Here is a 26,987-nt window from a genome sequence, read left to right as displayed (position 1 = left end):
AAGGGAAGTCAATAAGGAACCGTTTGAGACCAGAGTAAGGGCTTTCTGGGTCCTGTAGACAAAAGGGAGTCAGATTCTTTGTAGGGCAAGGGGCAAAGGCCATCTGAGTAAGATTAAAAGGTAGGCTAAGGCTTTCAAAGGGAGATGAGGGGCTGGGGCCTGTAAACAAGCAGGAGTCAGATTCCCTTTGGGGCAAGGGGCTAAGATCTTGGCTTGGGCCCCCCATCACCTCCACTACTTAACCCAATGCCTTATTGTTGTTTATTTGTTTCACTCTGACTCTTTGTGACCCCATTTGGGGTTTTCTTGGCAAAGATACTAGAGTGGTTTGCCATTTCCTTCCCCAGCTCATTTTACAGATGAGGAAACTGAGGCAAACAGGGTTAAGTGACTTGCCCAGGGTCACACAGATAGTAAGAGTCTGAGGCCAGATTTGAACTTAGGTCTTCCTGATTGAAGGCCTGGTGCTCTGTTATCCACTGCACCACCTAGTTGCCCAAAGCCTACAAGCGCATATTAATGCTTTTCCATTCATTTGTTCATTCCACATAAGGATCAAAGGAGTCTTGTAAGGGTAAGAGGGGGAAGAGACCTAAATCAGTGACAACTAATGGGTCTCAGGTTTTCAGTGAGACCTTGCTGATAGTTGTAAATGCCACTAAACCACTGTGTACCTCTGAACAATTCATATTATTTCTTTGTGCCTTGGTTTCTTCTACTATTCAAAGGAGAAGGTAATTCCTGACCATCTGAGAGAGTTGTCATGAGAATTAAGTGAGATATTATACATCAGAGTCTTAAAGAAGGTTTTGTTTAAGAAACTTTGTAAAATGTCTACCACAAGGTCCCTAGCAAATGAAGAAAGACCGAACAAAGAAAGGCATACGAATGTAAGAGAATACTATTGTGCCATAAGAAATGATGAAAAGGGACAATTGCAGAGAAACCTGGGAAGATTTGCATAAACTGATGCAGAGTGAAGGGACAGAGCAATTTGTACTCTAAAAATAACATTATAAAAAAGTAATTGAAAAAGGCAACATTGTAAAGACAAACAAGTGTGAAAAACTCAAGAACTTTAATTACTGTGACAACCAACCAGAGGATCAGTAATAAAGAATGCTACCCACCTTCTAACAGAGAGGTAAGGGACTCAGGGTGCAGAATGCAACACGCATTCTTGAACATGGTCAATGTAAGAATTTGTTTTGCTTTTCTATACATATTTGTCATAAGAATTTTGGTTTTCTTTTTTTTCCAGTAGACGTGATGGGGTTAGGATCTGGACCCCAGAAAGGAAAAACCCTGGACTTTCCCACATGGCCAAATTTCTGGCATTTGCCTAAGACTATAATCCCATCAACTGGCCTTTCATAGTGGCTATGCCCAATCTCTGAATTCTCCGTTACCCTTAACCTAGCCTAGCCCTCCATTGTCTTACCTCCTATGGCCCCCAGCCATTTCCCACCCTTAATCCTAGCTAGGCTCCATTTTCCCTTGGCCATGTGGTCTAGGTCCCAGGAGTTCCATTCACCCCAGTTTACTGGCCACTCCCATCCAGATCCTCCTTAGACCCCTCCTCTAGTCACTCCAAACTACTTGGCTACTCCTAGCCATCTTATCTCCATTAAGATGCTTAGATTCTTAAAATCTAGCCACTGCTCAGATTCTTACAATCTAGCCAATAGCATACTAATGTTCAGACTCTTTAAGAGTCTGCCCAATGTGAGAGATGATCTCTCAGAAATGAAGCCTCCTCAGAGGGTTAACTGTTTCTTGCTCCATTGAAACATTTACAGTCAGTAAAATATGCCTTGCAACACATCCTATACTGTACTAGGCCTTTCTCTCTCTCCATACTTGTTTTTAGGCAAGTAGCAGGGGAAAGTAGCACCCTTCCCCCTCTTGAGCTGCTTACCTTTTCAAAAACTTCCCACCCCATTCTGGTCTCCAGGCAATTTTGTGAAACTGTCTTTGTTCTCTGTTGATGGAAGTAGATTGTCCTGAATAAGATTGTACCCTCAGAGCTTGCACCAATGAGCCCTGAGGAAGGGGGCTAGGGAGGAGGGGATTGAGGTTAGGATCTATGTAATTTGCTGAGCTGAACACTTGGGCTCTGTCTCTCTCTATTCGGTTTGTGGGTGCTCTGAGGGAGCCTTTCTCGAGAAAACCAATAAATGAACTATTCTTTTTGCTAATATCTCTGAGTCTCCAATTTATTGGTAAGGGTCTTTGTACCCTACACACCAATATGACAGATGTTCTAATAAACCTCGTCTTTGGCTGAAAGAAGGCTTGGGTTGAATTCTTTCAAGCAGGACCCATGTATTCTGATTTTGGGGTCCCAGAACCCCTAAACTTCAACAGAGGGAGAGTTGAGGAGAGAAAATAAATGCTTGTTAATTAAAAAAAAAGTAATAAAATGCTCAATGTATGCAAAACCCTGTGAAAAGTATGGCAGACAAACCAGGGTCACTGATCTTTTGGAGAGAATTATCTAACAGAAGAATAAGAAACAGACACAGACAAGGGTAGTCCACAATAATTATATACTAAGTGTATTAGATAGGGACAAAGGGCTAAGAGAGGTCCTAATGTGCAGGTGAGGTGGCCTTTAAAGAATGTATAGGGTTTTGGGACCGGGCCAATGTGAGAATCTGTTTTGCTTTATTTGCTATGAGGGCTTTCTTTGTCTTTTTTCTTTGTTTATTTGGAAGAGAAGGGGTGGGGAGAAAGAAAATGAATGCTTGTTAGTTGAAAAAATAAAACAAAAAATTTCTTGAAAATCAAGAATGGTTAGGAATTCAAAGCAATTATATGAACAAATATTTCTCTCTCTAGTTTAAGATATGATTTCACGCCTCTTAAATCCAATTTGGAACTCAGTAAATGAGATGCCCAAGTTTGGGAAAAAATTATTAATTGCTTTTGTGTCATAGTAATACAGGTGGGAGGTGCCAAAGACCCAAACTGAGATGGTGAACTGGATTTTAATTCAAAGAGGCATAAAGGAAAAAATAGATTATGTAATGGGTAGCTGACTCACCTCTGAAATTCCACAATAACTTGGGTTCATTGTGTGGATAATATTAGATGATGCCCCCATCCCAATGCATGCTGTATTAACAAATCAGGCAAGAATCTTAAGTCAAATAGCAAAGAATTTAATTGGAACAGGATAGCAAGGGAAATTAAAAGGAGAAATTAAAAACGGAGTCATTTTTGGCACCCCTGCCCCAAATACACAAATAAGTATGATATTCTGCAGATTATTACACTGGTGGTTGGGAGGGGAAACAGATCCTCAGAAATCCTTTAAGCACACAGTTCTTTTGCATGGTCCGGTTTTGGTTCTCAACAAGACAAGGAAACCATTCCTATGAGTCTCCACACTGCCTATCACTGCTGGTTTCAGATGTGTTATAACTCTTTGGAGCACAACCTTTCTCCAGGCTAGTAACCCTCTTCATCTTACCCATTAAGAAGCCCCACAGGGACAGTTAGGTGGTGCAGTGGATAGAGCACTGCACCTGCCATAGAGTCAGGAGGACCTGAGCTCAAATGCGCCCTCAGACACATGATACTCACCAGCTGTGTAACCATGAGCAAGTCACTTTATCCCGATTGCCTTTCAAAAGAAACAAACAAACAAAAAAGCCCACAGGTATACAAAAGAGGTGGCCCAGGCAGCTTTGTGACTTCTCTGACTCATTCTTCCCTGTGGAAGTTCACCATCCCTTCCTCAACTCCTTTTTTTTCTCCTTTTTTCCAAGGCTCAATGTCTCTATCTTGCTCAGGCTGGTCTCTTCACTTGCACCACCTGTAATGATGCCTGCAGTGATGTGTCCCCAGGACTTTACCTCTGCCAGCCGTACCACCTGTTCTGAGGGAACACTCCCTACTTGCACCTATGACCAAATTCTTCCAGCCACTCTCGTAGTAGGTATTTCTTATTTAACCTTCTCTTCCTAGTTGACACACAATGTTACTGCCCCCTTCTAGCTGTAACACTCTTATTGATCTTTTGAAAGTTTCTCTCTTACCTGTAATATTGGCATATAATCATACTGATCCATGGGGGCATCCATGCTCAGTATCTTTTATAAACAGGTCCCATCTGTCCCCTAAGGGATACTCCTTCCTTTGTGGGATGGCTGGGCCAGGTGGTGAGGATTCTGGGGAATAAGTAAAGCAAAATGCCACTACTTGGCAGGACCCCAGGACTGTTGTTCTAGCCACCTGGTGTTTAACACCTTGTAAGGATTTTGGTGTGTGCTCCCTTGGATGTTTGGCACCACCTTTGACCATTTTCAATATTATTACACCCAGTATCTCCACTCTAACAAGAGTGAAGTGTGGGTTCTGGGACAATGTTCTCTGGTACCTTAAAAGGGAGCAGTATCTCATGCCTTGGTGGACATTTACAACATGAGTTCATTCTTTCAAATGTGACAGGGACCATTCACCAGTTGGCAAATGACACAGCTTATGGTCTCTGGGACATTCAGCAGCCTCTGGATTCCCTGGCAAATGTGGTCCTGGATAATCAGATAGCTTTGGATTATCTACTTGCTTAGTGGAGGTGTCTGTGCACTGGCCACCACCTCCTGCTGTATGTATATTAACAACTCTCAATAGGTGGAGCTCAATAGGACTAGAGAAAGTCACCTGGATGTGAGACATCCATAACAACCCTTAGTACACCAGTACATCCTCTTCTTGGGGATCCTGGCTTCTTCTATGTTAACCCTATTCTTGTCCACTCCTGATTATATTCCTTTTACTTCTTTTTGGCCATTGTCTGCTTAATCTCCTTGCCAGATTTGTCCCTCTAGGCTCAGTGCCCTCCACTTCAGATGACTGCTCAGACTGGGTACCAACATCTGTCCGAGACCAACCCATCACCCTTGGATCTGGCATGGCCAAGTTCCAGACACTGGCTGAAGAACGACCCTTGACAGAGGGACCCCGGGGCAGGGACAGCTCTAGCCCAAACCCAGCAGGAAGTAGTTTCAGAAGCTGAGACCTTCGTCCCTTACCCCAAAAGATTTTGGGTCCCATCTGTTTAAGGGGGGAATGTTGGGGTGCTTGGGTACTTGTACTTGGGCCCCAATTTCTCCCTTGCCTCAGAAACACTGTCCCTTCATAATCATTTAAGATCAATTGAGCCCCGATAAGGGCCAAAAAACCTAAATTAATCTTTTTCTCTCTGAGTGAACTAAAAACACCCCTTCCTGTGTCAGCAAATTCCAGGACCAGATAGAGCTGATCAGTATTCTTCCTGTTTGTTATCACTGGGCCCAGGATGTCTGGGACCAGATACTCTCTTGAATAATGGGACTTTTCTTATCTTGAGTTTCAATTGAGAACTGACCACTCCTTCACCACTCCCTAATCCCACCCTGTTAGCATATTTGACAGATGTTTTATTGTATTTTATCCTATATAAACTTTACCTGTACCTCTCTAAGGTTGCAGGATCCTTTCAGAATCCTTGCCCGCTGAAAAGCGTAACAATAAATCTTTGCCACCTTGAATTAAAGAATGCTTGAGTCTGTGAATTCATTCCAGATGACCCGTGCTGTACTCCGGTCTTTGAGGGGTCACAACCTCTCAACTTCTCAGCCCCCAACACTATGATCTACTACTGCTGATTCTCTATCCCTACTTCAGATGTGAGAAAAGGGACTTGGTTTAATCTCAGCTGTAGTGAAGCAGACACAATAGCAGATCCACACAGAACTCACAGAATGAGCCAAAAACAGATTGCACCCTGTGGGTGGTTTGCTGGAACTCCTGGGTAGCACTGCATTGAAGAGGGCCAAAGCGCCTTTTCTATTATTCACCTGTCATTTAGATCATCAATCATCACAGCAGATCAGCCTGGGGTGGGTGGGTGGGTGGAGGGGGAGGGAGGGGAGAGAGAAAGAAAAGGGAGGGGGAGAGAGAGTGAGAGAGAGAGAGAGAGAGAGAGAGAGAGAGAGAGAGAGAGAGAGAGAGAGACAGAGACAGAGAGAGAGACAGAGAGAGAGAGAGGGAGGGAGGGAGGGAGGGAAGGAGAGAGACACAGAGAGAGAGAGAGAGAGCCGGTAGAGTGTGAAATGTGCTAGAGGTGAGTTAGGTCACACTATCTCCAGTTAAAGGTCTACCACTAATTCATTTTGTTGCAAGTCATTCTGCCTTTTCTGGGCCTCAGTTGCTTCATTTGTTGAGCAGTACTTGTCCAGCCTATTTCCCAGTGTTGGTGAGAAGATTAAATGAGCTAATGAATGGGGAAATAGTTTTCAAAGTGCATAAGAGCTAGAGCATGTAAGATAAATCTAATTTAGTTACATTGATAGTTTCTATCTTTGGTCATTAACACTCAAATATTTAAAAGAAGGGCAAAACAAATTCATTTAGCAGCCTCCCGTGTGCAATGCACTGTCTGAGGCCCTGCTGAAAATGTGCAAAGATGAATAAGCCATGGCCCCTGCCCTTGAGGCATGTATAGTCTACTAGAGCAAAAGATAGGCACTTTTTTTTAAATAAGCCTATGTTTTCATTGTTTTAGGGAATTTAGGGAAACTCCATCAATTTTAGTCCTATTATATGAATCCCCAAGCTCAGAACCCCCAAGTTCAATTGGTCCACCAGCCTCAGCCTCCCCAGTAGCAAGAATCACAGGGGTACACCAGCATGCCCAGCTACTGCTACCTTTCAAGGACAGCAGGAGTAGTTAATAGAAAACTGACCTTTGAGTCAGAAAGACATAGGTTTAAATCCTGCCTCTGACACATATTGGATGTGTGACTGTGGGCAAATCACTTAACCCCAGTACCCAAGGTACTATAATTACATGCTTTTGTTTTCATGAAATGTAAAAATAATTCAAATAAAGATGAGTGTATAAGTGGAATACAAAGTATTAAGAAATGAAATAAGGAAAAGATTACTTTCAGGTTGGAAGCTTGGTCAAGGCTTCAGAGAGAAGAATTCCCTGGGCTTTAAAGAATGGGTAATTAACCAAGATAAGCCTGTTAATTCAGAGGTGGAAGAGTAGTAATAATTCCCTCATACAAAGATAGTGCATACACTACCTATGTAGCAACAGGGACTGGAAGGAACTCCCAGGTGAGGACATTCCCTACACCGATGTAGAGTTGCCTAGAATATGTTAGAGGTTAAGTGACCCAGGGTCACTTTGTCCATGTGTTTCAGGTCTTCCTGTCTTCAAAGTCAGTTCCTTATCCACTATACCACACTGCCTCATCACACTATGCGTATGTATGGTCATATTTAAACATTATGATCTTCTGGACTGCAAATTGGCTCATTCAGTGTCCAAGTTAAAAATACCTCCTTTTTTCATGTTCTGCCCTAGCTAATCATGAAATATGTGTTTCATTACCTTTATACATAAATCATAGCAATTATTCTAAAATCTATAATTTCTTGTACTTTCTGGCTGCTCTCAGTATGTGTGTCCATGCACCAGAACCAAGGAAAGCACCAGTTGCCTCCTGGAGCTTACTAGTTATGTAAAACGTGTTACATTTAGATGGGGTGCTTCTGGTGTGTAGCCCTGAAACTGCTTAGATACACTCAGCAAGACTCCAGAGAGCCAGCATTAGCTTGCCTTGGAAATGAGTTATTTTGGCAAGTAAACAGAACTGGTTTGCTGGCAGGAGGTATGGAGTGGCATGATCCAATCAGAAAATAAATCTAGAAATGCCTCACTTATCCAGAAGCCCCTTGTCTGTCTGGCAAACTCACCTATCCAGACCCAGCCAAGAAGAAGCATTTTAGATAAAAATGCATACGATTGCAGCCTTTGAGGAGTCAAAATAAATGTCATCAAAAAGTTCATTCACTAGTGTTCATTGGTATTACTTATAAAGGGATTCTCTGGTCCTCATACAAAAACCTACTTAGTCCAATCATACAAACAATTCTAACCAGACACACGTCCTAAACACCAGATTTTGTTGGTCAGTCTTTTCAGTTATGTCTGACTCTTTGTGACTCCATTTGGGATTTTTTTTGTTTCTTTGTTTTTTGTGAAGATACTGGAGTAGTTTGCCATTTCCTTCTCTAGCTCATTTCACAGCTGAGGAAACTGAGGAAACAAGGTTAAGTGACTTGCCTAGGGTCATACAACTAACATGATGAGTCTTCCTGACTCCAGGCCCAGTGCTCTATCCACTGCATCACCTTGCTGCACCAGAATTCAAACATCCAATTAACAACGTATGTGGGATTCCTCCTCCACTTAGCCTTGAAGTATTTCTGAACAGTAAATATAGAGACATTCTCCCAATCTTAGAGAAGGTCATTAGAACAAGAAGAATATGCTATTTCCCTCCCCCATTGATAAAGAAATATTGGGGGCCCTTCTAAATCTAGAGAAAATAGATATCTTACTATAGTGGAATTATTGTTATTATTATCTTATTATTGTTGCTATCTTACTACATTTCCTTATTAAAAATAGTTCACATGCTATTCAATGAGGCTCACTTCAGAGGCACCCTGTGTGTAAGTTATAACTAAATATAACTAATAAGTCATATCATAATTATAATTGATGCTCACAGAAAGACCGATCAAGAAATGATTATGCTTTTGTTTATTGTGAGAGGTAATAGAGCATTAAAAACCTTGTGCTATGAAAGGTTTAGCTGTACTTGGCTTGTTAGTATGAAATTCAGGGTGCATATATTTGAATATGTTGTCATTTACAAGGCCATTGGCTTCTTTAATCAAAATAGAAAAGCTTACTTAAAATACACCTAGTTAGTCTTATTTAAAACAAACCTAGTTAGTCTAAAATAGACAGTCTTAAAATGGCGATGTGAACAAAATCATATTTGATCACTTTGTTGATTATTCTTACCTATGGCAAACATTAACTGTTATCAAATCAACAAGCATTTATTAAGTGCCTACTACATGCCAGGCACTGTGGTGAATCTTTAACCTTGAGTTACATTAATATATGTATTAAACATCTGTGATTTCAAAGATGATGTCCAATTATCAGTAGGCAATGCTTTCTAGGGGCTGTTTTGGGTAGTAATGAAGAACTGCCGTGTATCCATCTGGATGCTTACTCATTTTCACTTGTGACCAAGGACACCTTTTTGCACAATAGCCATTTGTGATTGGGTTGCACCCTGTGGCCATTAAATAGAGCATAGCTAAGGGCCCATATGGGACTCAAGCTAAGATAGTGGTCTCACAAGCACTATGTGCTAACGAACTGAGCTAGCCAGCTCTATTCATAGCAACTATAAATAGGGATGCATCCCCAACCATGTAAATGCATGCCCATATAAAATACCCCACCTCACTCTTGATGTGCACATAAATTTACATATACTGTGACAGAAGGGAGATAATTTAATACAACTGACACTATTTGAACATACATTTTTCATTTACAGAGACGCAAGTACACTTTGCAAGGCAGTTTTCAGCAACACTTTAAAGTAATGGCCTAATCAATCATATCTTATTCCCTGGGTGTTTATTAGCACCATCCATCATAATGAGCCCTCATGGCATTAATGGGAATGTCAGAAATGCTTCTATAAGATTTTCACTTCAATTCAGCTTTAAATAACAAGATCGTTATTTTTAACATGTTATTCAAGTTAGGCTTGCTTTTCCCAATCCCTTCATACCTAGGAGATAGTCACCTTGGGGAATGCCATTCCCTTTAGACTGTCACACCTGCCTGGGACAGCATGCCTAGGATTTTTAAATGAAACCCAAACACAGTGTCTTTAAATTGACTAGCTAAAAGCCTGCATTTAATTTTATTAGATGAATTCACATATTTCCCTCCATTGACATCCTCGTCCAGTGCCTCAACATGGCCTAGAGGTGACCCTGGATTCTCGAAGGCTATGCCAACCAGGCATAGGCTCTAGAAAGTCCGTGGCTTTCAGTGTAGAGCCAATGATAGACTATGTCACCAAAGGACCAGCCCAGCTAAATGCAGAGAGGCCAATCACCAGAAAAATGACTACCAGGTGATATATATATACATACATATGATCATGTGTGTGTGCACATATACATACACACATACACATATACATATACACATATATTATATATTTATATTTATATAGATATAAATAGATAGATATATCTCGCAGGAAAGACCTTTGAAAATGGTTCTTTATTGTTCATTTATTTCAGCTGTGTCCAACGCTTCATGACCCCATTTGGAGTTTTCGTGGCAAAGATCCTGGAGCAGTTTGCCATTTCCTGCTCCAGCTCATTTGACAGATGAGGAACTGAGGCAAATAGGCTTAAGTGACTTGCTCAGGGTCACACAACTGGTAAGTGTCTAAGGCCAGATTTGCACTTGTGAAGATGAGTCTTCCTGACTCCAGGGCCAGTGCTCTATTCACTGTGCCACCTAGCTGCCTTTGAAAATGGTAGATCTGTCATAACGGCAAAGAACTCTTTAAACAATAACTTTGCAAAGACCAACAACTTTGAAAGACTTAAGAATTCTAATCAACGCAATCACCAACCACTGTTCCAGAGGAATGGTCCATACGACTCATTAGATTGTGAGCTCCTTGAGGGCGGTGATTGTCTTTAGCCTCTCTTAGATCTCCAGAGCTTAACAGAGTGCTGGCACATAGCAGGTGCTTAATAAGTGTTTATTGATTGACTGGCTGACTACCCGAGTCCTGACCAAGAGATGATGGACTCAAGAAGTAGAATGAGATATACGTTTTTTGACATGGCCAATGTGGGAATTTGTTTTACTTCATTATATCTATTTGTTAGAAGACTTGTTTTTTCTATCTTTTTTTTCCCCAATGGAGGGGTGCAGGGAAAGGGAGAGAAAATAAATGTTTGTTTAGTTGAAAATAAAATGTTAGATGTGGAAAACATTTTAGAGATAGGTCATCTAGTGTAATCCTCCTGCTTTACAGCTGAGAAAGCTGGAGCTCAGGAAGGCCAATGTGCCTGATGTCACACAGCTAGGAGAGGTAGAGCTTTGACCAAGGCTTTCTGCCTCCCAGTTCAAGATTCTATGCACTATACAGGGGCAGCTAGGTGGTGCAGTGGATAGAGCACTGGCCCTGGAGTCAGGAGGACCTGAGTTCAAATCCAGCCTCAGACACTTGACACTATCTCTGTGACCCTGGGCAAGTCACTTAATCCGATTGCCTTACGAAAAAACAAAAACAAAAACACCCAACAAGATTCTATGCCATACTGCCTCCCTGCTTCTCTCATTGTCCCTGTCAGGACAGACCTTGCCACCTGGATCTTAGAGCTTTGTTTTGAATCTCTCTAATGCACTTACTTAGGTGGGTGTCTTACTCTATCAAAGTTCCAGTCTGATGCCTTGTCCTGGGGTAAAAGTGACTCCTAGGTTCTCTAAGGCTATACTAGCAGAGGAAAAGCTCTGGCAGGTCCTACCATGGGCCCCAATATCTGCTGTCCAAGACCAGGCTAACTAAGTTATGAGAGGCTCATTACCAGATTAGATCCAGAGAAATGGATTTTTTGGCCATAGCAACTCACAAAGAAGTGTTGAGCCCTGCACTGACGGAGGGAGTAACCTTCCAAAATATGACATATCTTTGAGGCACAAAATTGATATCTCTTTCCTCTATCAAACCATAATTTCCATAAGGAAAGGGACCATTGATCACTGGATCATCTAATCATTGTTTATCTCCTAGACCCTAGCACAGAGTTCTATACATAGCGTATGTATAGCATAACCATAACTACTGCTGCAGGCTGGCTTAGTTCACCCAACTAGGGCTCAGACCTTTTAAATTAATTTAAAAGAATTTTCTAAAGCTTCATAGAGGGTACTGATATTTCCTCCTTGTGTGAAGTGTTTCTGTCTTTCTATGGCTGATCATTCCTGCTTCCCTTCTCCCCCTTCCCCCAAGTGATATTACAAAGCACAGGGGATTTCAGCACGATCTTCAGGCTACGCTGCTGATAAATTGACCCTGACTCTAAATACCCTTTACCAGGATGCAATGGGACACCAGAACCTACAGTAGCCTGGGAATCTCTTAGGTGTGACTTCCCCAAACATAAAGCAGCTATAAAAATGTCAACCTAAATTTAATAGCTTAACCTAATAATGCCTTTGACTTAGAAAATCTAAATCTAAATCTAAATACGACATGTTAAGCCTGCCTGAGATAATACCTAGTGTACAACTTCCTAAATAATGTTTTCTTCATCCCAATGTAGCAACTGTGTAAATAAGTCCACAAATACATCCTCCAGCCCACCTACTTAGCCTACAAAGCACTTATACTCTAGGAGGGAGAACATTACATGAATACTGATAAGTATGGAACGAGGTAGAGTAGAACAGGGATAAAGAGGAGATTGAAACAAAAGACTTCAGGGAAATTTGATGAGGGAGAAATTACTTTCAGAAGGGGGAGTCAGAAAAGTTTTCTAGAGGAGATGGCTTTTGAAGTAAAGTTGTCGTCCAGTTGTTTCCATCATGTCTGGCTCTTTGAGACCCCATTTGGGGTTTTCTTGGCAGAGATACTGGAGTGCTTTGCCACTTCCTTCTCCAGCTTATTTTACAGATGAGGAAACTGAGGCAGACAGAGTTAAGTGACTTGCCCAGGGTCATACAGCTAGTAAAAGTCTAAGACCAGATTTGAATTTATGAAGATAAGATTTCCTGTTTCTAGTCCCAGTGCTCACCTAGTTGCCCCTTTGAAGAATAGGGTTTCTTCTCTTTTTTTTCTCCCATTGGATCATACATTTAGAGGTGGAAGGGACCTAAGTGACCATCAAATACAACCCACTTTTTTCACAGATAGGGAAACATTGGCCAATTTCTCTGGGGTTCTGGGGTGGAGATATAGGTCACAAATACATGGATCCAAAGCTGGAGAGGGGTCCTTGGTGGAGAAAAAGATGGAAAGTGCTCCAGTTTCCCCCTTCCTCTTCCCATCCCCTCCTCCCCCAGGACCCAGCAAATCAATACCATATGGATATAAAGTAATTTCAGCGGTGGTGGGAAGAGTAGGGGAGGGGGAGAGTAGGGACAAGAATTAGTAGGATAGAAGGTGGCACTTGAGCTGATTGAAAGATAGGAATTCTCTGAGGCAGAAATAAGGAGAGAGAGTATTATTTCAGGTATGGGGGGGGAACAGCCATTGCAAAGATACAGAGAGATGTGAGATGGAATGTTGTGAGCAGGGGAAGACAAGACAATAGAAAGTAGAGTGAGTGAAGGAGTCATGAGCAATGAGCCTGGAGCAGCCCTGTGAAAGGCCTCAAAAAGTCAAGAGTTTGTATTTTATGCTAGAGGCTAAAGGAAGTCAGCTGGAGTCTCTTGAGCAGGGAAGTGGTGTGGTCAGAGCAGTGTCTCAGAAATAGTGATTTGGCAGGTGTGTGGTACCCATGCACATAAATGGGAGGGGATCTCCAAAAGGACCTCAGAGACCATCCAATCCCAATCTCTTATTTTACACATGAGGAGACTGACTCCAACAAGGTTAAGTGACTTGACAAAATCACACAAGGAACAAGCATCAGAGGCAGGGTTTGAACCCAGCTATATTGCTTTCAGAGTCAGTGAGCTTTCCATGGTAACACCCTTCCTCCTCCCACACCACTGATACTGTCTAGTCTAGCCTCTGCTCTGCAAGCGTCCTCTCACTCTTCCATGGGATCTTTTATACACACACACACACACACACACACACACACACACATACACACACACACATAATTATTTTTCCCCAATTACATGTTAAAACAATTTTTAAACATTTTTTTTTGGTGAGGCAATTGAGGTTAAGTGACTTGCCCAGGGTCACATAGCTAGTAAGTGTCAAGTGTCTGATACTGGATTTGAACTCAGGTCTTCCTGACTCCAGTGCTCTATCCACTGCACCACCTAGCTGCCATTCAACATTTTTTTTTATAAAATTTTGAGTTCTAAATTCTATCCTTCCCTCCTCCTCTCTCTACCCTTCCACCTCCCTGAGACAGTAAGCAATCAGATAAAGGTTATGCATGTGCAATCATGTAAAAGTCTACCTGCCAAGACAAACCCAGGAACTATATATGATCTCTTCTTACACACTTCTCATCCCACTCTCTCTGAAGGCTGGTCTCTTTGATCCACCACTATTCAACACACACCACCAGTCTTCCCAATCAATCCACCAGCCCCTCAGAGCCTGCACCCACCTGAGAGTGGGTGGCAGGGGCCATGGCTGCCTAAGGGGCCCAGCTGCAATAAGAGTCCATGGCCCTTGGACACTCAGGCAGCATTGTCTACCCTGAGGCTCCAGGATCTGCGGGCTGCCCTCAGGTAAATGTTTCTATAACCTTATGGAGAGGATGAATTTTGGCATGTGACTCATTTCTCTTACATTTCTTTCTCTGGTGGACTTGGAAATGAAAGTCTTGATCACCTGATAAGTCTGAGTGGAGCAATCCATCTCAAGTATCTTACCAGTAATCTAGTGCAGGGGTCTTTAACCTGGGGTCCCTAAGATCCTTAAGGGGACCGTAGAGAGATTTCACAAGGTCTATGAATTTGGATGAGGGAAAGAATTGTTATTTTCCTAACCTTTAACTAAAACGTAGCTTTTTCTTCAATTATTTAAAACTATTATTCTGAGAAGGGGTTTCATGAGCTTCATCAGACTGCCAAAGGAATCACCTCAAAAGTTAAGGATCCCTGACCAAGAGAGTCTCCTCAAGCTAGGCTTTCTTAAACTTCTTCTCCTGGCACTCAGTTCTTATTTGTTAAAATGGCTCTGTCCTCAGACCTTACTCACCTGTTGCTTATTCTCTAAGCAATGGAATGAGGTTATTGGTGCCTTTACAGACGGATGTCAGAATGCATGTAAAACCTTGGGCAGGATGCTTTACCTTGGAAAAAGTTGTACTTGAGAGCAATTTTGAGAATGAAATAACTGAAGCACCCCAAAGCCCTTGAAACCTTATTAGTTAGACATAGTGCCAACACCTATGCCCTGGACATAACAGACCCCAAATAACTATTATTGTACACTGGCTTCGTTGACCAGAGTCCCCACACTAATACTAAATACTCTTGAAAAACTATATCTCGGATGCTGGCAAATATTGATTTAACAACCAGATCTCCAGGAAAAGAAAAAAAAATGCAGCCAGGACCCACTTTTACATTTAATCTGCATTATTGACATTTTTCTCCATCACTTTATTAATAAATCAAGCCCCCATTTGCAGTATTTGCTGAATTCAGAAGTATAAATGCTCACACTGGAGTAGAAATTTGTTAACAATCGGCTCTTGGCCAAGCTGGCTCTAATACAACCCTAAAGTGTAATCCATCACTCTCCTCAACAGATAACAAATGAGCATTGATCAGCTGATCAGCTGCTCTAAAGCATCCGGAGCTCAATAGCAATGGGCATGCCTGTGTTCCTCTCTCCAGCCACCCTGATTTCGAGTCCAACACTGTCCATTCTGCCATGGAGGTCTTGAGTGCATGCTCTTCTCACTTTCGTCTTTTAGTATGCTTTGTTTCCTTCGGAACTCTGCTTGAGTCCTTCTTTCTGCATGAAGCCTTTCCTGATTCTTCCAACTGATAGCATACTTTCCCTACTCCCAATCCCCTATTTTATTTAACCTGACATTTATCTTGAGTATCTTTTGTACATACGTGTTGTCTCTGCAATAGAATCGAAATGTCTTGAAGGCAAAATAGTTTCATTTTTGTCTTTGTATGCCCACACCTAGAAAAGCAGGAACTACATAAATGCCCATTGATTAATTGCCACACTCATTATGCTTAATGCCTAGAATGACCTCCCTTTTTTTTCTTTACCTGCTGAATTCTTATCCATAATTTAAAGCCCAACTCAAATCCCACTTTTTCCATGTATCTTTCCCTGATTCCCTTGGTTGTTCATGACCCCTTCAGATCTCACATGACACTTTGATCTGTAAACCTCTAATAGAAGCAGCTAGGTGGTGCATTGGATAGAGTGCCAGGCCTAGAATCAGGAAGACCTGAGTTCAAATCCAGCCTCAGACACTTGCTAGCTGTGTGACCCTGGGCAAGTCACTCAATCTTTGCCTCAGTTTCCTCATCTGTAAAATGATCTGGAGAAGGAAGTGGCAAACCGCTCCAGTATCTCTGCCAAGAAAACCCGTTGGAAAGGACTGGCATAATATTGTCCACTGGGTCACAAACAATCAGACGTGACTGAACAACAGTGTACCTGGAGGAAAGTGTGGTACAACGAACAAGCACGGGCCCTAGTGTCAGATGATCTGCATTCAAATCGTGCCCCTGACACTTGGAACCTGCGTGATCTGAGACAAATCATTTACCTTTTTAGCTTTAATTCCCTCATTTGTAACATAAGAGGGTTAGACTAGATGCTCTTTGAGAGGCCTTCCAGATCTATAACTGTAAGCCTATGAGTCCTGGCTCTGAAGTCAAGGATCCTGGCTTCAAATTCTGTCTCTCATGCTTACTAGCTGGGTGACCACAGAATTGTCACTTAACCTCTCTGAGCCTCAGTGTCCTCATCTAAAATATGAGGGGGTTGGACTAGAAGGCCTCAGAGATTCCCTCCAGCTCTAGATCAGTGGTCCCATGGTGTATCCTAATTGTGTGCTTCTATTTCTCCCTACCATAATTATGACTTGACTATAAGTTCTATGAGGGTAGGGACTAATTCTTACCTGCATTTAAGCATCTTCCTCTTAGTACCTTGCACAGTGCTCTGTGTATATTAAGTGCTTATGAATGTTTGCTGAATGAACAAATCATCTTCTTGTTTTTGTATTTTGCTTTACAGTTTATAAAGTATTCTCACTCATTATCTCATTTATTCCTCACAATAGCCCTGTGAAGAAAGGAGGCAGGGCAGGGATTGCTAGCTCCATATGCCGACTAGTTTCATGAATGAGGCAGTAAATCCTGCTGGGAAAGATTCCTTTGGATGGGCAGCTTGGGGACTGTGTGTTTAACTTCATTGCTAGGGGCATCTCTCCTCTTTCTTACCCAATCCAGAAGTAATTAATACCTCTTAGCTGTTGGAAGTTAGTGAATTTTTTCCCCCAATTAACAGACTGCCCCTTCCTTCATCAACCATTAACAGTAACATGTAAAAATCCTTCCTGGGACATTCAAAATCAAACTGCAAATGGCTTAGAATTAAGCTGTGCTGGTCCTGATCTCAGGCATGGAGCAATGATGAGCCCTATGACAGCCGTTACTTCTCCAACCCATTCCCTTTCATCTCAAGTCTAATGTCACATACCATCCATTGGAGTCTGTGACTCCTATTTACATCTTCATGAATATTCCACTTGCTGCTCAAATTTAACATGTTCAAAACCAAGCTTATCATCTTCCACTAAGACTTGCTCCTCCTCTGCCTTTCCCATTTCTGCCTGTGGTACCGCTATGTTAGGAATCCAAGAGTCCACCTCTGATTCACCTCTCATCCAACTGATCACCAACTCTAATATCTATCTCTGTAATATTTCTTATATTCTATATATGTATGTATATGTGTATGTATACATGTATATATATATATGTATGATAAAGTCTAACAGCATGAGAAGGATGGATTGGTGATGGTGGTGGTGGGGATAGATTTGAGATAGGAAAGTCTATAAGGAGGCTACTATGATCACCCAGGTAGGTATTAATGAGGGTCTAGCAGTGAGGGTGGAGAAGGGATGTATGTGAGAGAGATTACAGAAACATATGTAATGTATTAGATATAATGAGTACATAACATATTATTTATAATATCACAAATATATAATAATATAATACATACACATAATATGATGTTATTTATATTATAAATTTAGAATATATATAATATAAATCTATTACAGTTATCTCTTCCCCATCATGGAGTTAGAGACATGATGCTCCCATGATCTGGAAAATCCATGTAAAATTTTTTGGTCCTCTCTTCATACCAGAGAAGAAGTCTGAATTATCATAGTATTAAAAGATAAAATATGTTGATATTATACAATACTATACATACATTTCATGCATTTCTGAGTTTCTAAACTTTTTCTGTGTCCTCTGCTAGCCTTTGTGAATCATCTGTGGCTTCTACAGAACTCCCAAAATATTCCCATTTAATTTCTTATGCTAACCTGTGATATATCAGAACCACAATGGGGAAAGTCGCAATGTGGAAAGGATATCTGTATATCTAATGTATTATATCTATCACTGTAATATCTCTCACATCTGTCCTTTCTCTACTCCCACTGCCAGACCCTCATTAGCATCTATCTTTTAGCGCCTGTGTTATACAGAACATATATCATTTATATTATTATAAATATTTATATTATGAATAATGTTATAAATGATATATCACATGTAATCTATCTGCTATAGCTAATAAATTGTACCTATCTCTGTAATATCTCTCACCTCCATCCCTTCTCTACTCCCACTGCCAGACCCTCATTAGCATCTACTCAAATGATTTTAGTAGCCTCCTTACAGACTTTCCTCTCTTAAATCCACCTCTCACTCCATCAATCCATCCTTCTTTATCTTGCTAGTCATTATATTCTGCTCTGCTCAAAATCTTTCAATGTCTTTCCATTGCTTACCAAATATAATATAAATCACTTAATTTGGCATTCAGGGCTCCGCACAATCTGTCTCCGACCTACCATTCTAGCCTTATTTCATAGTATACCTCCTCCACACACTACATGCTCCTGCCAAAATGGACAACTTTCTACCTCTTGAACACATCTTGCCTTTTTCTCCCTATCTGTGGACCTTCACTTACACTGTTTTATGTGCCTGGAGTGTCTGACCTTCACCACCCTACCCATTAATTACCTCAATTCACCTTGCCCATATGGCTAAATTACTAACTACCCTTTATGGCCCAAATGTAAGCAACTTACGTGTAGAAACTATAACTTATCATATGGCATTTGCAGTATATGTATTCCCACTTTGTTCTCATATGAATTTATCATGTATTGTACTGTAGTACATATCTCCAACCAGACTGTAAGCTCCATGAGGACAGGAACTCATGCCTCATCCAAATGTGATATCTTCCCAGTGTCTAGTATGGTATTCTTCATACGGTAGGTAATTAATACATGAATAGACATACTTACAGAGACTAAGGGGATCCTTATCCCACCTCCAACATCCAGTGAAAGGTCAGGTCCGTAGAACAAAGTTGGCTCCATTTCCTCCTCAGTGATCTGGGGATACCTCTAGAGGTTTGGGATGTATTTCTTTAATGTTGTTGGCTCAAGCCCCCGTTGGTGTGTACACCCTTGACACCAGATACACTTTTCTCTGTAGCAGGTAGGGGCAGCTAGGAGGTGCAGTAGGTAGAGCACTGAGTCAAGCACCTAGAGTCAAGAAAACCTGAGTTCAAATCTGGTTTCAGACACTTATTAGCTATGTGACCCTGGGTAAGTCACTTAACCTCTGTGTGCCTCAGTTTCCTCTGTTGTAAAATAGGGACAATAATAGCTCCTACCTCCCAGGATTGTTGTGAAGATCAAATGAGATAATATTTATAAAGTTCTTAGCGCAATAACCCTTCCACCCTACTGCTTTGGTTCCTGGAGAGTGAGTTCAGACTTAAAGTGATTGCTAAAAGTATTCACCCCACCAACTTCATTTCCAAATATGATATAATCACTGGATGTCACTATTTGCTGCAGCACATGGGATGTTATATCCTGGGACAGATCAAGTAGATTATTCCTCTGTAGTGGTGACTCACTGGGCTCAGCTACTGACAAACTCCTAATTCTTGGACCCCAGTGGCTTTCCTGAACTTTCTTTCTTCTTTCTTTCTTTCTTTCTTTCTTTCTTTCTTTCTTTCTTTCTTTCTTTCTTTCTTTCTTTCTTTCTTTCTTTCTTTCTTTCTTTCTTTCTTTTTTCTTCCTTCTTCCTTCCTTCCTTCCTTCCTTCCTTCCTTCCTTCCTTCTTCCTTCTTCCTTCCTTCTCCTTCCTTCCTTCTTTCTTTCCTTTCTTTCTTTTCTTCTTTCTTTCTTTCTTTCTTTTTTCTTCTTTCTTTCTTTCTTTCTTTCTTTCTTTCTTTCTCTTTCTTTCTTTCTTCTTTCTTTCTTTCTCTCTCTTTCTTTCTTTCTCTCTTCTTCTTCTCTCTTTCTCTCTCTTTCTTTCTGCAATTGGGGTTAAATGACTTGCCCAGGGTCACACAGCTAGTTAAGTGTCAAGTGTTTGATCTGAGGCCACATTTGAACTCAGGTCCTCCTGATTTCAGGGCCGGTGCTGTATCCACTGTGCCACCTAGCTGCCCCCCTGAATTTTTAAAGCTAACAAAGCTGTAGCCTACTCTGTCCCATCTCCAATATTCCTTCACCTAAGAGCAGGAGGGATAAACACAACAAGGTCAGAAACAACAGCAAGGACGTGCACTCCTGGGCCACGGTTGGGGAGATGAAGGTCTGAGGTGTTTCTCTCCATCCAGAGGCTTACAGAATTTCATCCTCCTTACTCAAACACAGGCAAGGAAAGAGAGCAGTTTGTCTACTCGATGCCTTTTGCACGCATACTCAGTTCTGGTTTGGCAGCCAACCAAATGACCTTTTATTTTTTCACTCAGTGAGAATAGAGAATACCTGCATATGTTCTAAAATGGAGACTCATGCCCCTCCATTCCAAGTCAACATGAATAGGCTCACCAAACATCCACGTGGGTCTGCTGTACAGATGCTCAGGACCAGATTCTCATTGGCCAGTCCTCTGTTATGTCTGTGAACTGAAATGAATTGATCATATTTTAAGGTCCAAGATCACTACCAGGATTAGTATAAAATCATTTGATTGGTGTTCAAAGCCCTTCATTACATAGCCATCCCCCTAACTTTCCAGTCTTCTTACTCCTTACATCCCACCACATTTTATTTGATCTAGCGGCATGGGCCTTCTTGCTGTTTCTTGAATAAAACACTATACTTCCTGACTCCCAGCATTTTCATTGACTGTCCCCCATGCACAGAATGCTCTCCATCCTCATCTCTACCTTCTGGCTTCCTTAAAGTCTTAGTCAAAATCCTACCTTCCACAGGAAGCCTTTCCTGATTCCTCTTTTCAAAAAAGTAATTTTAATTGGTATTTTCTGTTTCTTCTGCCGTCGTAGTTATCCCAAGCATTCCTCTTCTTTCCCTTCCCAGAGGGTCATTCCATATGACAAATAGCTTTCGGTGGGTTTTATTTTTAGAGGGGAAAAAGCCCACAACTGATTGATACATGGAATAAGTCTGAAAACATGTGCAATGTGTAACACTTATGGACCTCCCACCTCCATGAAGGAACAGGTTGAGTGTATCTTCGCATGTCTTTCCCATATCTCTTCAAGTCCTGCTTCATCTTTATGATTGTTACAATACAATTACTTTTGCTTTTTTAGTGTGTAGCTGTACTTTCCATTTACATTGCTGTAGTTACTGTGTATATTGTTTTCTTGACTCTGTTCATATAGATCCTTCCATGCTTCTCTGTATTCATCATACATATATTTTCTTATAGCATAGTAATATTACATTACATCCATGTACCAAAATTTGTTTAGCCACTCCCCCAATTGATGGGTATCTACTTTGTTTCCAGTTCTTAGCTATCACAAAACGTACTGCTGTAGATAATTTAGAGCATATGGATACTTTCTTCTCATTGATGATTTCCTTGAACTATAATCCCAACTCTCTATTCAAAGGGTATGAACTTTATTTGCACAATTCCAAGTTGCTTTCCAAAATGGTTGTACCATTTCACAGCTCCCCCAACAACGTGGTGGAGCTCCTAACTCCTACTTGAGGCCACATGTGGCTCTCTAGGTCCTCCAGTGTGGTCTTTTGACTGAATCTGAACATCATGGAACAAATCCTCTTAATAAAATGATTTGTTCTATAAAACTTGGACTCAGTCAAAAGGCTATGCCCCAAGGACCCAGAAGGCTACATGTGACCTGGAGCTGCAGGTTCCCTACTCCTGATAAAACCCCTCTTAATTCTAGTGCCTTCCCTCTATTGATCATTTCCAATTTATTCTCTATATAACTTGTTTGTATATGGTTATTTACATTCGTCTTCCCCATTAGATTGTGAGCCCTTTGAGAAGTAGGGATTATCTTTAGCCTTTCTCTGTATCCTCAGTGCTTAACACAGTCCCTGGCACATAGAAAATGCTAAAAATTTTTATTAACTAATTGACTAAGCTTTCTTACCTTATGTACAACCCCATATGAATAACGGCTCTGAGAACAGGTTTGAATAGAGACTTTTGGGTACCTGAGGTTGAGTGGAGGTGGGGTGGAACTGAAAGTGGGAACTGGAGAGAAGAGGGAAAGATGTTATAGGGAAACTTTATCCCAAGAAAAATCTCTCTTCCTTCACAATTTTGCCAAGGGTTGTCTCTGAGTCTGGCTTTGGGTATGAAAACTCTTCCTATATAACCCCTGTTGTCAAGCCTTCATTATTCCCAGCCTGATTAACCAGTTTGGGGATTAGTGGGCCCTGGCTTTTCCTTGAAGCTTATTCCCACCCTCCAAAGACTGACCAGGAGAGGCCAAGGTACAGGGTAGAGAGGAGGTGGGGGGAGGCCAACTGCAAATCAGCCTAAGTTTGCTAAATTAAGGGAGAAAGTTAAAACTGTTGACTGAGAAGTATTTGACTTGTTTATTGGTTGCAATATTCCCTACCTCCACTGCCAGTAGTAACCAGGATGTTGATCAAAACACCCAGAGGTTCTTAGCTTCCTGTAAGGGAGACTTTCAAAGTTAGCAACTCCTGTCCCTTTTCCAATTACTCAGACATAGTCCCTGGGGTAGAATAACCTCCAGGGGAGTTACATGATTCTTGGTTTCTGAAAAATAAGGTCACTCTTTAGGGGGAAAGCTGGACTCGCTCATAAGCAGAGTTGCCTTTAATGGTGTGATTTTTAGGGCTACCAACTCTCTCTCACACACACACTGTATGCACACCCATACATATACACACACACATACACACATGCACACACAAACATATACACACATGCATACATACTCTACTTCCTGGAGTTTTTAGACATATAATGATAGGAAACTGAGGAAAGGAGGGCAAAAGTGACTTATCCAAAGCCACCTAGGACACAAACCCAGGGCTTGAAACCAGTGCCCCAGACTTTCAGTCCAGTGATGTTTCCACTATAATATAGAGCCTCTTTCCATTACAGATCAGTCTATCCCTTGGTATTTCTTCTCCAATTCGTCTCTTTTTTCAAATATTCTCCCAAGTGGGTGAGCCATAAAGTAATCCATGAAACGTTAGCCAAAGAAAATCTTCTAACTCCATTATTTTATATATAACCATAAGAACAATAACAATCACACTGATTAATATAACATATCATGGCTTACAAAATGCCTCATATGTATTATTGCCTTTCATGCTCACAGTAGCCCTATGGGGTAGGGAGGGCAAGCAGTAACCTCTCTAGTTTGCAGGGGAATCTGTGGCCCCAAGAATGACTTACCCAAGGACAAAGAGTGAGTTCATGATAGAGCTACGACAAGATCTCAAAGCTTCCGAATAACTAAAAGTGTCCAAAAATGGAATGGGGCTTTATTATCCAATATTCTTTTCATTCTATCAGCCTATGAGCTTTTATTAGTTATTCATACTTTACTATAAATTAATTTGTCAGCTCAATTTCCTTTGAGATAGTAAAGCTGACAAGGGCATTGAGGGAACAGGAGTTTGTTGTTTCTAGATGTGCGTGTGTGTGTGTGTGTGTGTGTGTGTGTGTGTGTGTGTGTGTGTGTGTGTGTGTGTGTGTGTGTGTGTGTGTGTGTGTGTGTGTGTGCATAGTGGTGGGTAGTGGTAATTTGGGATCCCTGAGCACCATCCCTAGCCCAGGATTTTAAACCTTTTTTTTGTGTCATGGTTAATTTAGTGGTGTGGTGGTAAATGTTTAATAACCAGCTCTCCAAAAAAAAAATGCACACCTAACACATTTTTAAGTTTGAGCTGTTTTATTAACCTTTTCTTAAGTCTACCAGAGGTGAGGAACCTGCAGCCTTGAGGCCACATGCAGCCCTCTAGGTCCTCAAGTGCGGCCTTTTGACTGAATCCAGACTTCACAGAAAAAATCCCCTTAATAAAAGGACTTGTTCTATAAAACTTGGACCAAGTCAAAAAGCCACATCTGAGGACCTAGAAAGCCACATGGCCTTGAGGCTGCAGGTTTTCCACCCCTGTCATAAGTCAAGCCCTGATTTGTGGCATTTACTGATTTCCTGGGTGTAAATGCTCACATTGAAAGTTTAACAGTTGACAGGAGAGGTGGTTCAAGTAGGCTCCAGTATACCCCTTCATGGACCCTTTGGGCAATATAGGGGAAAAAAACAACCCGATGAACCCTTTCTCTAAATCATGTTTTTAAATTAATAAAATAAAATGCATAGAGCTACAAAGGAAAGCCAGAATATTGAAATACATTTATCAAAATACTAAAAAAGAAGAAGAACAAGAAGAAGAGGAAGAAGAAGAAGAAGAAGAAGAAGAAGAAGAAGAAGAAGAAGAAGAAGAAGAAGAAGAAGAAGAAGAAGAAGAAGAAGAAGAAGAAGAAGAAGAAGAAGAAGAAGAAGAAGAAGAAGAAGAAGAAGAAGAAGAAGAAGAAACAGACTCCCTGAAATCTATCCATGAATCTCTTTGGTATCCCGTAAGAACTTCTGTGACCTAGTGGCTAGCAGGCCCCTGGGAGACAAGAGGGCCAAGAGAGGTTGGAAAGTGCAAAAGGAAAGATTTACATACTTCCCCATATTTTTTTACTGCTTAGGGTCAAAGTAGGAGTAGTAATAACAGGAGTTATAAAAATAATAGCTATAATTACATGGCACTTTGCAAATATCATTACAACAATGCCTGGGAGGTAGTTGTTATTATTTTCCCCATCTTACTGGTAAGGAAACTGAGACAGAGGTTCAGTGACTTGCCTAGGTTTACAGAGCTAGTAAGTGCCTGAGGCTGAATATAAACTCAAGTCTTTCTACTTCTCAGTCCACTCTATCTGCAATGCCAGCTAGCTGCCTTTAAGTAAAAAGTAGTAACGAGTTTCCACCCAAGGCCAGCTCAAAGCCTGTCTAACAGCACCAGCTATTTCCCTTTAAAAGAAAACAGGTGCCTGCTCCAAAAAGGCTATGTGAAATTCAGTCCATCAAGAACCCACCTCGTGTGCACAGGACTCTCCCGCCCTTAGAGGGAGAATAGGGGCACAGCGAGTCTCAGCACTGGGGCTCTGGCCTCCCCTTGGAGGGCTGATGGGTCCCAGGGCTTCCAACACAAGTGGTTGCACTGGGTTCCCCAGGAAAGAATTCAGAATTGGGCATTGTAAAGTGGTTTTATTTATGAGCTGCTGACTTATGATCAAAATCACAAAGGCTTGATTCCTTACAAGTCAGCTGAAGGAACTTGGGATATATAGACTGGGTAAGAGATATTTAGTTTGGGGATTGGGGGGCCCAGCATAATAGCTGTTTCCCATTATTCAAAGGGCTTTCATACGGGATATTGGTTCTATTTGGCCATAAGGGGTAAAGCCAGAAGTAGTACACAGAGGTGTTAAGGAGGCAGAATTCCTAGGAGCACAGGGCTAGCGCTCAAAGAGACCTTAGATGACTTCAGCTCAAGGTAATCTGTCATTCAATCAAGTATTTATGAAGTGCCTACTATGTAACAGGCACTGGATTAGAGGTTTAGGATACAAAGAAAAAATGGTCTTACAGAGTTTATCTTTTATGGGGGAGGACATGATCCAATGTACACACACACACACACACACACACACACACACACACACACACACATATAAAATATATATATATATATATATATATAGAAATATATATATATATAAATGTATATATACAAAGATATATATGTGTGTGTATATATGTGTGTCTATATACATGTATACACACACACACTTACAATTGTGTTGTTCAGTTGTGCCCAACTCTATGTGAACCCATGGACTTTATCCATGGAGTTTTCTTGGCAAAGATAATGAAGTACTTTGTCATTTCTTTCTCTTGTGTCTCCCCATTTTACAGATGAGGAACTTAGGCAAAAGGAGTTAAGTGACTTGCTCAGGGTCACACAGCTAATAAGTGTCTAAGGCTGAATTTGAACTCAGGTCCTCCTGACTCCAGGGGTGGTGCTCTATTCACTGCACCAAGTATTACACACACACACACACACACATATGGAGTTGCTAGTAGCTAGGTGGGGTGCGAGGGGATTACAGAAAGTGTCCTTGAGGAAGTGGCTCTTATGCTTAAGTAATGAAAAGTTTCCTAATAACTAAAAGTGTCCAAAACTGGAATGGGGCTGCCTCCATGGGTAGCGGTAAATTACTTATAGAAAAAAAGGTGGCTTAGTGGATAGGGTGAAGGGTCTACAATCAGGAAAACCTGAATTCAAATTCTGTCTCAGATACTAGCTATGGGACCCTGGCCAAATCACTTAACCTCTGCCTGCCTTAGTTTCCCTGACTGTAAAATGGAGATTATTTTGTTGTTTGTCCTTCGTTTTTGAAGAGGACCAGTGACATCACAGGATGATGTCTTGACTTAGGTGTGAATTGGATTTAAGTGAGGCAGAGCTGTGCAGAGTTGTCAGCCTCACTCTCTCTTCTAGGGTCATCAAAGACTAGTGGCAAGACAAAAATCAGGAAGTTTGGCAATAGCCCCAGGATGCAATGCATGACCTTGGTGTCTTCAATGTCTGACTAAGCTCTAGGTTCTCCATAGCTTCCACCACCTTCATGGCTGTTGGAACAAATTGTTGTCATCTGCCCATTCCACTGGGGGACATCTTCATTTGCTTGGGCTCAATATCCTCTTAACTCACCAACAGGTTAGAGGCCTGTCGGTTACCTTCAACCTGGTTTAGCCCATCTGCCAAGACAGTTCTATTGGGATGTGGCCACTGCA

The 26,987-nt window shown here is 41.4% G+C and overlaps 1 long non-coding RNA gene across 1 annotated transcript in view; it reads left to right on the top strand.

Moving 5' to 3' along the window:
• LOC144456340 (uncharacterized) overlaps positions 1–4,076 on the top strand; it is a 34,387-nt gene extending 30,311 nt beyond the window's left edge. Inside the window, exon 5 of the long non-coding RNA XR_013485423.1 lies at positions 3,774–4,076. This is a non-coding gene — a long non-coding RNA (uncharacterized LOC144456340). The remainder of the gene's footprint in view (positions 1–3,773) is intronic.
• Positions 4,077–26,987: the final 22,911 nt, after the last annotated feature.

The sequence above is a fragment of the Phascolarctos cinereus genome, unplaced genomic scaffold, assembly GCF_003287225.1.
Source record: "Phascolarctos cinereus isolate Bilbo 61053 unplaced genomic scaffold, phaCin_HiC Scaffold_3;HRSCAF=262, whole genome shotgun sequence".
NCBI lineage: Eukaryota > Metazoa > Chordata > Mammalia > Diprotodontia > Phascolarctidae > Phascolarctos > Phascolarctos cinereus.
This window is presented reverse-complemented; position numbering and strand designations above follow the sequence as displayed.